This window comes from Anolis carolinensis, chromosome 1, assembly GCF_035594765.1.
Source record: "Anolis carolinensis isolate JA03-04 chromosome 1, rAnoCar3.1.pri, whole genome shotgun sequence".
NCBI classification, from domain to species: domain Eukaryota; kingdom Metazoa; phylum Chordata; class Lepidosauria; order Squamata; family Dactyloidae; genus Anolis; species Anolis carolinensis.
Window position 1 is genome coordinate 218,919,901 of NC_085841.1, and position 13,896 is coordinate 218,933,796.

The 13,896-nt window shown below is 40.5% G+C and overlaps 1 protein-coding gene across 9 annotated transcripts in view; it reads right to left on the reverse strand.

The window, feature by feature from the left end:
- marchf7 (membrane associated ring-CH-type finger 7) overlaps positions 1 to 13,411 on the reverse strand; it is a 32,561-nt gene extending 19,150 nt beyond the window's left edge. For 7 of the 9 annotated variants that reach the window (XR_010002685.1, XR_001730816.2, XM_062970015.1 and 4 more), the window contains exon 1: positions 13,198 to 13,332. The gene's annotated coding sequence lies outside the window, so the exon portion shown is untranslated. Of the gene's footprint in view, positions 1 to 13,197 lie in introns of all 9 variants that reach the window. The other 2 variants (XM_062970243.1, XM_008119149.3) reach the window with 2 other exon arrangements.
- Positions 13,412 to 13,896: the final 485 nt, after the last annotated feature.

Here is a 13,896-nt window from a genome sequence, read left to right on the forward strand (position 1 = left end):
CAGTATTTGTTTCATCTGTTTCATTCATGCATGTGTTTCATTCGAATGCACGAAACGAAAAACACCATTTTCGAACTAAACAAAAGGCGACACAAAAGAGAAAGCTGCAGAAACTCTGTGCTTTGTTTTTATTTTCGGGCTGTGTGGCATCCATTCCTGCAAACTTCTTCCTCATGCATCAGAGAAGGTGGTGGGAGGAGGTGATCTTTGGCCAATCGGAGGCCAAGGGAACAGTGATGTGGACTGGACAGGAAGGGTATATTTGGGGGAGAATGCCCCTAAAGTGGCCATTGCGGTTGCGTCCTTTGCTGCTGCTGGGTGCTGGTGGGCTGGCTGAGAGTCTCTCTCTCTCTCTGCTTGGCTTGCGGGTTGCCTTGCCTTGCTACTTCCTTACCTGGCTACTTCCTTGCCTTGGTGGTGAGGGCACTGGGCAAAGATTTTTTTGCCTGGCCGCTTGGCATATTTTAATTTTTTTTTCTTTGAGGGGAAGGGGCTGGGATTTTTGAAGTGGTAGGGGTGGGTTTGGCTGGGGAACGTGTGTGGGGCTTTTCTTCTTTGTGTAAAACCCCCTTCTTCCTTCCCCCTATTGTTTTTTTAAAGAAATATATTTCAAAGGAAAGAAGTTGTTGGGCTTCCCTTCTCTGTTTAGATATCAAACCTGTCTCTCTCTCTATAACTGGCTCTTGGAAAAACTACTCTTTTATTTCTCCCTATCTCTCTGTATTGCCGGTGGCTTGGTCCTCCCTCTTCTTTGGGCTGTATAGAGAACAAATACAATAGGATGGTCTTTTTATTTGTTATAGAGTACATATATTTTTGAAAGCAAAGACATTTTTGGGCTCCTGTCTCTATTCAAACCTTCAGTTTATTTCTAAAACTGGTCCTTAAGAGAAATATAATTATTTTCTCCCAATGGTCTGAAAAATTTGAGGGTTTTTTTTTTTGACATGAGATGAAAATCCCATTCAGATAGGCACCCCGTTTTTGGAAGCAGAGACAAAAACAAAAATGAGCCAAAACAAATGAAACAAAATAAAACGCATCTTGACTCCATACAAATGTACACCACTAGTTTCAGCCTAAGAAATGATTTGGGCAATGCTTAAGCTGACATGTCTTAAGCTAGAATGACTGTGGCTTAATACACAACAAATTACTGATCAGAAAAGCTGAATTCATGCATAGTAAAACTGCTCCTAGAAATAGAGCAACAAATATAAACTATAGCAAAATAGGATATCATGGTGTAGCTGTAAACCATAAGATAACATTAAACAAAAGAAAATTCAAAGCAGGGAGAAACTCTGACCCAAGATATTTCTGAAGTGTATGGTAGAGAAGAGCACAAAGGGCACACAGACCTTGATAAAGACCACATAAAGTCATATATAAATTTTATATAGTGTTTAAGTATAATAATCATCTTGCAAGAAGATCACTACTGGCCCCATCTCCGTTTTTCAATAAATTTGTTATCTCACACAGTCAGCTCTAAATATTTGGGGGGGGGGGGTCGGGTTCAAAAGGCAAACCTTTATTTTATCTAACTACACTGATATGCAGGCATACATTCCTATAACCTCCCACCATTTTATAGATCTTCAGGCTCTCTCTGGCACTCATTTGAATTGTTTACAATTTTATGAAAGTATGGGACACCATTTTACTAATTTGTTAATTTCTGTAATAATATGTTTCATGCATATGTCTATGTTTGATGTTTTTATAGTTTTAATCTACATTTGTATGTTTTTGATTTAGATATGTGATATATTTTGATACATATGTGAGGCACTGAATTTTGCCATTTATTATGTTGTAAACCACTTTGAGTCCCCCCAGGGGTGAGAAAAGTGGTATATGAGAAATATCGTAGAAATGCAGTTAATAATAATAATAATAATAATAATAATAATAATAATAATAATAATAATAATAATAATAAACAGTAGATAGGGTTAAGTAACCTAAACCTGTACTGTAACATCAGGTCATTTTTCTGTTGAATTCAGAAGAACTTATTACATCAATTCTGATTACTATTCCATAGACAACTAGAGACTACTGACTTGTTTATAAGGGCAGTAGAATTCATTAATTACTAGTTAAAAAGCAACTTTTCAACAGCTATGCACAAGACACGTGACTTGGAAAATTTGTATCTTCCCAGTAAACAAAATCCTCAGCCAAGTAGAATTCTAGCATATTTCAGCAGAGAACAAAATCTAACTAACTGCTTAACATGCTAATATATGTGGAAAAATAAATTATCTTCAAAATGTTTATGCAAATCTATTCTGTTAAAATTGTGGTCTTCCATAGATACCTAATTATTACTGTACATACAAACTCAACCGAAATAGGACTGCAAATAGTCAGCAAGACCATACTGCATGACACCTTACATCTCTAACATCTCACTTAAACTGGGCAGAATAAATAATGCAATATTAGCAATGGCAGTGCAGCATCCACTCAGCCCCAGAACCTCAGGCGTGCTGGCATTCACACATACAGAGAAAGCAACTTATTAAGAAGCTACTGTGTGCAATGCTGCGCACAGTAGCTCTAAAATGGTGACTAACTGACTGGGCTGCCTTTTCAACATTTCAAGGGAAATATTTCCTCTTTGTTTCCCCTTGATTTCTCAAAACCATAGCTCCATGGTTACACACTATGCACATACACACATGAAGACCAGTTTCATCAAGCAGGCTCTTCTGGTTTGAACACATTTACAATGGTGTTTAACCAGTTCCTTCCTTCTTCTCGCTTCAGTGTCTTCCTCATTCTAGCTCCCTGGCTCTACATGTAGATAACCTTTCACTGTAAAGTTTAAGGCACAACATACACAATTATTTGAGGAAGCTTTGTGAAATCATTTTTTCATCATAGTTTAGAGAAAGAAGGCCATTTTAAGGTGTTCTGTTCCCAGCAATACTACACTACAATAATACTATTTCACTTTGCCACAGGGCGCAATGGTCTGATTTCTCCTGGTTAGTAACCAGTGTAGACCCACTGAACCCACTGTTGGTAAGTCAATTCTATGACTCAAGGAGTCTACAAATATGTTTCAGGAAAATGGCTAGTCCAGGTTAGATTTAGATGGTGGAAATACAAACAAGAGAGAAAAAGAACAAGGAAAAGTAGCCATACCATAAAAATGCAGTATAGTTAAAGGAAACTTCCATTATCATGTGCAGAATGAGAGCATCCTCTGACTACATCCCCATAGCTAGATGTGATCATATCTAAGTGCTGAGATCTGAGAGGGCTGCCGTAATCATTGTATGTCTGGCTATGAGGACGTAGCCACTTCTTGAGTCCTGTTGACTTCTTGCAAAACACAGAATGGGCATGTAAGACAGTTTAAGAAGCTTTACTATAGATCAAGAGTTGTGACTGTAGTGTAGGACAGTATGTGGATACTTCTGCTACACTGAGGGATGTTCTATTGAGCTTTATTTGTGTTTGTATTGAGCTGTATGTGTGCCTTTCTAAGACACCTTGAATCCCAATCTGGAGAAAAACAGGAATGGCAATAAAGCAGTGAACAGAAATTGCATCTTGCAGTAACTACATTTTAAATCCTTTTTTTCTGTAAATGTTTTTGCTCTCATCAACAACAATTTTATTTATATCCTGACTTCTCCCCATAACTGGAACCCAAGCCCATCCACGGCAGGCAGTCCCCAAGATACAAACATCTGACTTCCAAATAACTCACCATTAAGAATGGGGGCGAGATGACAGGGTGAGAGAAATTTACCTCTTGGAAGGGAAATTCACCCTTGAAAGATTTATCATGGGGAAAAGCTTTATCACCAAACCTTGTTTCCAAAACAAGCAATTTTTTTTTCAAAATCCAATTATCACTGGGACAGAAAGTGAAATCTTCTGACAGCAAAACAAACACCACAGGGGTGTTGACCCTTCCCTATGCTATCCAAGGCATGCATGCATGTATGTGTGTGTGTGTGTGTATATGTATGTATGTATGTGTGTGTGTGTGTGTGTGTATATATATATATATATATATACACACACACACACACACACACACACACACACATATATATATATATAGTTACACTTAAAAATGTACCTGTTCAGACTTGCAAACAAAATCAGCTTAAGAGCAAACCTACAGAACCTATCTTGTTCATAACTTGTGGACTGTCTGTGTATTTCAACTGGCTTACTTCACTTTAAAGCTGTCAGTATGATGTAGCTGTTTGAGAGTTGGACAATGACACTAGCAACTAGGGTTCAAATCACTGCTCAGCTATGGAACTAGGCGAACTTAGGCAAGCCTTGCTCTTTCAGCCTCAGAGGAGGGCAAAGGCAACCTTTCTCTGAACAAATCTTGCCAAAAAACCAAAATACGGTCTTGCCTTAGGGTTGCCATAAGTCAAAACTGTCTTGAAGAGACACAAAAACAAACAGTCTACTATTGAAAATAAACTACCCATGCATTTGCTGTCTGTTATTGTTTATGTCACATAACAGTATCAGAGAGAACTCTGGGCTTCACTTGAGTATTTAGTTTACTGTTCTTTAATATCCTAAAGAATACAATGCTTAATTTGAAGAGTATTTAGTGTAAAATCTGTTCGTTTTTCTAAGGTTAATAGTATAGTATTTTTGATACAAACCGTCTGTTTCTATAACTGCCAGTTAAAATATGGTGTTTCTCTAAACATATCCTACTTAGGTATTATGGCTGATAAGTCTCTTCCACATGGAAGTAAAGCTGATGGGTATTACGTATCCAATGGTTGACTGTTTCCATCAGCCATTAAAATTTTCAAATTATTTACATTATTAAAATTTCCCATTTATCCTTTTTTCTATTTCCTTTTAAAAAGCATGGATGTGTCTGTATTCTTAACTAATAATCTCATCATATACCACAAGCCAGATTTTAACAGACCACAATATGGCTTGCTTTAACGTAACAAATTTATTCCTGTATTCATGTTTACCTATGAAAATATGGTGGTTTTTCATTTCACATAACTGCCGATGAAATACTAGCCTTTTTAAACAGTGTCTACTCATAACAGTGAGTTTAACAAGAATATTAACAGCTATCTCAATTATAACAACACATAAATGTGACATTTGTACCCACAACCGTACATTATTCTTCATTTTAAAAAGGAATATGAAAAATATAGTAAATATTTTTGGATGACTGTCTGTTTAGAGAAAGCATATCAGACAAAAGAAATGTCTAAATGACAATGTATTTTTATGTCTTACATCTACACATTACAGTGGCAGTCTATGGACACAAAGTCCTAGCAATCCAAATGACGCAATTATGTTGAGAGGGTATCAAAATCAATTGCTTAAAAGAGAAAAGGGTTACAAGATAAAGCTAAGCTACTGGTGCTTCGTTTCCATGCAGCTGTGAACTAACATACTTCAGTAGCAAATAAAACAACGACACCAGCAGATTAATGTGCAAATTTGGGGGTGCTGCCAACTTTATATAGGGGAGGGGTATTTCAAATACCATCCTGGCAACACCTAAAATCCCCCATCCAAACTTCCTGCTCCAAACTGCTATGTCTCATGATCTGCAGACTCTAGGTCTAGAAGTAATTCCTACTGGCATAAAAATAGTTTAGGAGAAGGCTTAAAAAGGAAGAGGTGGTTTTCAGGTTGTATGACCATTTCTAGCAGCATTTTCTCCTGACATTTCACCTGCATCAGTGGCTAACAGCTTCAGAGGATCTCCTCTGAAGATGCCTGCCACAGATGCAGGTGAAATGTCAGGAGAAAATGCTACTAGAACACGACTGTCCAGCCCCAAAACTACACAAGACCCCAGTGATTCTCGTCGTGAAAGCCTTCGACCTTTTCCCATCCTGTTTATACATTCAACACATTCAAGTTTAGTTGTGTTGATGTAATGCTTGAAATGGCTCTAATTAAATAAAAAAATTAAGAAAATTAAAACTCATTACTAAACAATACACCAGAAACCCAGTTAATGAGGCCAGGCCTATTCACAAAAACAGGAAAAGCAGATGGAAAGTGAGTTTATCCACAAGGAGAGTGATATACACCAAGAGTGAGGAAAGTGTGAATGTACCCCATGAACCTAACTTTTTTGACTCATTGGGGAAGACCTTCCACCATTTAACGTTTTTGCCAGATTTTTCACATTCTCTCCAAAACTAGCTCTCAATGCCAACAGCAAACACAACTATTTACTCCTCCCACCCACCATGTGAGTCCCTGAAACCCTAAAAAACAGGCAGAAAGTCAGTCAAATTGGCAGCTTAAAGTGCTATGGTCCCAGTGTGCCTGAAACACAACACTACAGCCACCAGGGTGACGGGGCATGTGGTAGGGAATTGGTCCTGGTCTCCTTGCAGTTGGCCCATCTCTACATTTAAATTGTAAGAACTTTCTTTGTAGTATTGTTCCAAAAAACTGTTGCAATATTGAGCACCAACAAGCATTTGGAACTAATTGCAACACATTTTGCCTCACATAGATACATCGAACAACAATGTATGCTCCGTTCCCCCCACAGGGCAAATATCTATACCTGCCTATGTACATCTGCCATTATCTAATTCTGAGGTAAAGGTAGCAATATTTGGAAGGAGTCAAAACGATCGCAAATATCACTCCCCACAGAAAGGAACAGTCATAGATCTAACTCTAAGTTCCCTCAATCCAACCATACCATAAGAGTACACTGAACCTTTTCTGCCAAATGCTGGGACTTTATTAAACTACATCTCCAAGCATTGAGCAATGGCAGTAAAAGTGGTGTCAAAATGCATTAATTCTACAATGTATATGCACCCTTAATTCATGAATTTACCATTGGAGAAAGAAAACTTGCAACATCCAAGACGTACTACTGCACCATCTAACAAATAGACCAAATATTTTAAGTCACTAAGTGACCCCTAGATTTTGGCTTAAATAAGCCTTTTGACTAGTGGACCACCAAAATTAGGAATTATTTTATTATAAAGATACTGCCATGTTGCTGCAAGCCTGTGTTCTTAGTCATCTCAGTAATATGAGAGCTTTGAAAAGGCAGTAAGCAGGATTCAATAGTATCAGTTAAGCTTATGAACGGATCTGGAGTGGTCGGTTCCCTTTGGCCAATCTGGCTTGGCCGGATGGCAGTAACAGTAAGGGACCAGCACTCATGTTTTTTCGTCGATTACGGCGGGACCATGTGGCAGTCGATCACGGCTCCTCCTTCCCTATTCAGCATCCTGTTGCTCAAACCGACTTCCTTGAAAGAACGAAAAGGGTTCCAGGAAGAGTGCTCCTTAACTCTATTGCTCAAAACCAGACTCCCTTGAAAGGAAGAAAGGAAAGGGTTCCAGAAAGGGGGCTTCCTTAACCCTGTTACTCACACCCAGACTTCCTTGAAAGGAAAGGATCCCAGGAATGGAAAAGGGAGCTTTATAAGTTCCCCACTGCCACCAATTGGCAAGATCTTCCTGGATCTTTTGGCTGCTTAGCCAAAAACAGATATTTCCATTAGCTGATTTTTGGGAAGCTTCCGAAAAACAGATCTGGGTGCCCAACAAAATTCGGATGCCAAAACCAGAACATGTTCCAGCAGAATTGCACAAGCCTAGTATCAGCTTGCTCTTTGGTCTGTTGGTGTGAAGAGAAATCATTAACTGTTCATTCCCAGCAAGCTGAAAGCTGATACTTTAACAGCCTTTCTCTTTACTGAGCCTGCAGTAATCATCTCACAGTTGCACACATGCAGAATGACTGGGCCAGATGTCTGGATTCTTTATTTCTTTCCTTATCTTCTAAGTTTTGAAGCATCATCCTTATGAGATATGGAAGGCCTGAAAGCTTGTGCCCTTATTAGGTACTTCTATAACAAGTTAGTGGTCTTAATACAAGACATAAATTGTCACTTAATTCATGCTTTCCTAGCAACGGCACAAATAAATTTGACAATAAAGCTGGGGACAAGTTTGGTTGAACTATGATAATGAAAACACTTCAACTAAACCATTGCAGCTATTTTAGGGAACTATGTGGCCTTCCAGATGTTATTGGACTGCAGCTCCCAGAATGTCTTATCATTAGTATGCTAGCTAAGCCTGTTTGCAGTCCCATGACTTGAAAACAAGCATGATTCCCAATATGGGTAACATAATGGCTTTTCCTTTTGTCTTGATAAATTGCAACATACCCATTTCTCACAAATGTGGCTAATTTTTAACATACAGCATATCTTAAGGATATTGCACAAATTACAATGAGTTACTGATCAGTAAAATATCCTTTTTTAAAGAAATTCTACAACGGAAAGAAGCTAGATATGGCCACTTTTTAAGATGTGCATAAAACTTAAAATACTCAAGAGTCACCCCAAAAATGGTCCAGACATTATGACACCAAGGGACAAGGATTACATCAGTGCCACGATTATACTGAATATAGGATCCATTGTTTTTATAATTTAAGTAAAAGCAATAAAAAAAAATCTTACAGTTGACCAGAATGAGTTCAAAGATCGTGCTAGAATAGGAACTCAGTACTTCTGTGTATAGTGAGATAGGCAGGAATAAATGCAAGAGCATGAAAGGGTCAGTCAGGGAAGTTTATCTGGTCACAGTGTTCAGCTTCCAACATAGGTTTTTCTGTTGACTCGGCTCATCCCCACGTAAGCTGCTCCGAGTCCCTCGGGGAGATGGAGGCAGGATATAAAAATAAAGTTATTATTCTTATTCTTGTTATTGTTCACTGAACTGGTAGAAAGGAAGTACGTGACTGCTAATTTATCTCTGTTTCTGTAGTCACCTCCCCCCTCCCCACACACACACCAGTGTCCCTGAAGGTCCCCCAACCACCTAGATAAAATGATCAGAGTGCAGAGAGTCAGAGGACTTAAAGGCCAAAAGAAAAGTAGCAAAAATCAAATTATCTTTCCTCATTTTCAGACAGCAAAACCTAACTAGGTAAAAAGCATCCTAGTAGTTCAAGAAGTCTGGAGGAGGCTTTGCTGTATTCAACTGTGGCCAACTTTACACATTTACATCAAATCACTAGTTGTTGGCTTGAGAACATTCAATACTTTGTGGTGGCAACAGGGAAAATATCCACCTTAAGCAATATTTTTCAAGGAAAATAAGTCACACACTCAGCTGTCATCAAGTGATAAAGATGAATCAAAGTCCAAAGCCGTTTCCCCCTTACCAACATTTCTTGAAAGTCTTTGTTAAGCACTTTTTTTTGTTACCCCTTTACAAGAGATGAGTCGATTAGTACAGGTGCAAAATTAAAATTAGGCCAACAGTGACACAAGAGGAAAGGCAAAAGGACAAAGTGGAGCAAGGGACTTTTCTATTTTTTTTATTGCCAAAAGGAGATTTCCATTCGCTTGTGACAAAATCCCAGCAGCTCCAGGATGTATGTCAAGCTGCCCCTCAGGACATAGAATAGTTGAGGAGGAAGGGAATAGATGGATTAGTTAAAACCTGTCCTAGAACATGTACTTGACACAAAACACACACACTATCCAGACACTGTGAAATGTAAAAGACAGTGATATTTGGCTCAATTCAGTGTATTGGATGGGTCTGTCTTTATGGGTGCATTTAGGCTGTAGAAGTAATGCAGTTTGAGACCACTTTAACAAGTATGGCTGAATGCTATCAAATATAGAGCACCTGTACTAATAAGATATTCTTAGCATAACTTGCCTTCTATGAATTAATGTAATTAAGAATCTCATTTAAATGCCATTGCACACTGTAAGGAATTAAATTCCAAACTGCAGAGTAGGCTGCATCTACACTGTAGAATTAATGCAGTTTGACACCACCATGTCTGACTGATGTGGAATGATTATGTGTTTTAACAATATTGTAACACGCCTCGAACTGTGAGGAGAGGCGGGTAAAGAATAAAATTATTATTATTATTATCCTGAAAAATGTATTTTTACAAGATCCTTAGCCATCTGCCAAAGAGTGTTGGTGCTTCGCCAAACTACAACTCCATGATCCCATAGCATTGGCCCATGGCACTTAAGAGTGGTGTCAGACTGCATTAATTCTACGGCATAGGTACATTCTCAATCTAACCGACTTCACTGAGTTGTCAGGAAAATAAGAATCAGAAACTCAGTCATGTACATTCCCTGAAAGAAGAGCAAGATATAAATACAATAATAAAGAAAGCATGTCACGGTTCAGGCTCAACCTATCTATCCAACTACAGATTGCCCCAGCCCTGCAATCTGCTGGAAAGCCCTTACTCTGGGTCCCACTGCATCTCAAGTACAGCTAGTGGGAACGAGAAAGAGGGCCTTCTCAACAGTGGCTCCTCGGCTCTGGAATTCCCTCCCCAAGGACATCAGAATGGCTCCCTCCCTGCTTACCTTCAGAGAGCAAATACAAACTTTTGTATGGAAGAAAGCATTTGGGCAAGATAATGAGTAAGCATGTCAAATGGCAATGGATTTCTACTATGGCAATGAGATGGAGCTAGTTCTTAATATAGCTGGTTTTAATACTGTTGTATATGAGGTGTTAAAATTTCTGGGTGTTTGATTTATATGTATTTTGAGTTTATATTGTCCTAGGTTTAAACAATGCCGAGTTGTTAGCCGCTCTGAGTCCCTCAATGAGGGCGAGAGGGCGGGGTATAAAACAAAGTAAGTAAATAAATAAATTTCCCTCCCATCCCCAAATCAACAGCTGCTGGATCTACACTGCCATTTAATTCAGTTTCTGACACTACTTCAACTGCCATGGCTCAAGGTTATGGAATCACAGGAGTTGAACTTGGGTGAGGCACTAAACACTCTTGGGCAGAGAAGGCTAAAGAAAGACTGTATCCCAGGTATGGGCAAACTTTGGCCCTCCAGGTGTTTTGGACTTCAACTCCCAAAATTCCTAACAGCCTACTGCCTGCTGTTGGAATTCAACCACACATTGCCCAAGTCTCAAGTTCTCAATGAGGAAGTTTAGTAAGCTTTGAATAGGCTAAGGGTTTCCCTTTGCCCATGCCTCCTGTATGATGGTTGGAAATACTGCGCCTGTAACTTGAGAAGCAGGACATGGCCATGGTGGTCCATGCCTTGGTTGCATCCCACCTAGACTACAGTAACGGGCTCTACGTGGGTCTGCCCCTGAAGAATGGCCAGAAATTTCAATTAGTTCAAAGAGCTACAGCCAGGCTACTTACAGGTGCTGGACCTAAGGAGCGCACAACTCCTCTGCGACGGCACCTGCACTGGCTGCCAATTTCTTTCCGAGCCCAATTCAAGGTGCCCTAAACTGTTCAGGACCAACTTACTTATCTGACAGCATCTCCTCATACCAACCAGCCCGCTCTTTAAGATCTTCAGGGGAGGCCCTGCTCTCATTTCCACCACCATCGCAAATGCGACTGACATTGACAAAGGAGAGGGCATTCTCAGTGGCCGCCCCTACCCTGTGGAACACCCTCCCAAAAGAAATTAAAACAGCTCCCTCCCTTTCATTTTTTAAGAACCAACTAAAAACCTTCCTGTTTAGACAGGCTTTTAGTGAAGAAAATCAATCAGGAGTGACAGGAAATACCATACGTTACGGACTGGAGCAAAGTGCAATCTATATCTCAATATATATAGCCTTCAACATACCTCTGTTTTCTAGCCTTTCAGATTTTAATGTACAATGCTTCTATGAGACTGTACCCCACTCTCCAGATGCTGGTCTATGACCGTAATAAAGATTTTTGATTATCTTGAGATAATGCCACATGAATGTGAATGTACATTGTAGCTGTTTCTTAAATTTGCTTATTTTATGATGTTTATATTTATTGTCGATGTATTGATGTATTCTTATTGTTGTTTATGTGATTTTAATATGTTGGGTCCCGTGAAAGAGAAAAGCAGGCTCTAAAGTAAAGTTATTATTATTATTTGTGATTTTTAAAATTGGACTCTACACCTTTGCCTGCCTAAGCTCTGAATTCTTTACAGCATGCGTGGGCAAACTTTGGCCCTCCAGGTGTTTTAGACTTCAACCGGCTGTTAGGAATGGTGGGAATTGAAGTCCAAAACACCCAGAGTGCCCAAGTTTGCCAACGCCTGCTTTACAGCACTTTATCAGTTACCTCGAGTTTACAACTTTTATAAGGTGCACTTCACCCAGTCTATTATTACAACCTTGTGGGCTTTAATTTCATGTTTTATTAAGTCTGTCTTTTATTTCATAGGTTATGTTTAAATTTTATAATTGTGTATGTTTTTGTCTATTGATGTATTTTATATTGTTACTAGCTTTGCCCAGCCACGCGTTGCTGTGGCTTATGGGAATCCTTTGTTGGCCAGGTGGACAACCTTGCAGTCTCAAAGCCTGGTCGGGGAGATGGAGGCAGGGCATAAATCAATTTATTATTATTATTATTTAAGGAGCCCTGGTGGCAAAGTGTGTTAAAGCACTGAGCTGGAGACCAAAAGGTCCCAAGTTCAAACCCTGGGAGTGGCGTGAGCAGCCGCTGTTAGCTCCAGCTCCTGCCAACCTAGCAATTCGTAAACATGCCAATGTGAGTAGATCAATAGGTACCGCTCCGGCGGGAAGGTAAGGGAGCTCCATGCAGTCATGCCGGCCACATTACCTTGGAGGTGTCTACGGACAACGCAGGCTCTTTGGCTTAGAAATGGAGATGAGCACCAACCCCCAGAGTCAGACATGACTGGACCTAACGTCCGAGGAAACCTTTACCTTTATTATTATTATTTACAGCCACATCACAGGGCATGTCACACTCTGCTGGCTACTGAGATGAATGCTCAGCTTTTTGTATCCTGTTTAGTTTTTGGATATTTTAGGGTAGTTTTCCCTAACACCTCCTTTATACAATTATAACCCGCAGGGTTCCCTAGCATGGAGCCACGGAGTCAAACTGCATTGATTCTAGTGTCTTTTTTGGCTCGTTTACAGGAGGGATTTATAGTTCAACTCCTCGATTAAAGGGCTGCCAATGTGTCTTGTGTGCGGGACAGGAGACTGCTGCTGGGTGTCTGCGCCGTCCCTCAGAGCCTTAGCAGGGGGGAAAACAACCCAAAACTAGGCCAAGGGCTTCAGTTGACACTCGCACAAAATGGAGACACAAATCTAGACAGGCACGAAGGCCCACCCTTCTCTCTCTCCCCCCCCCCCCCCCCCCGAACACAAAAGACACAACCTGCTGGGCCGCCGCGACCGCTCTTCGGCGTCTGCTTCTCCCTCCTGCTCCTCCTCCTCCTCCGCTTCCTCTCCAGCTGCTCGCGAAACTGACAATGGCGGCGGTGTCGCCCGAGAAAGCTGAGGCAGAGACGGGAGCCTCCCCAGCGCCGCCTGCCAATCACCGCCCAGCTCTCGCCCGACAAGTCTCGCGAGAACTGCCTCTGGCTCTTCCTCGGACCTTGCCTTAGACACCAAGCTCGCCCAGAGGTTGTCGGGAAAGCGGAAGAAACAATTAGTCGCTGTTCCTCCTTCTCGTCACGCGCCTTCGCCCTTGGAGACACTGACGGGAGTGACGCGTCACTGGCCGACGGTGACGTCATTGGCAGCCCGCCCTTAAAAGCCGAAGAGAGACGCTGAGGTGACGTATTTCCCTGAGGAAGGCCGCGTCGGAGCCTTGTTGTTGCTCAAACTCAACGCAACAAAAGCACAAAATGTTACACAAAAGCAGTACGTTCTGCTACATTGTTCATTGAGGGTTGCGGGTGTCAAAATAAAACCAAGCATTCCTATAAACGAACGAGTCATGAAGCAGAAACAGCACCATAATGAAAGAATAACAGATCAAAGGTAACATAGTGGACATTCATGTTTGACTTAAATGTTTAAACGCCGAGGCAATATGGTCACACACAGAAAAAATGCGACGGAGAAGACCTTG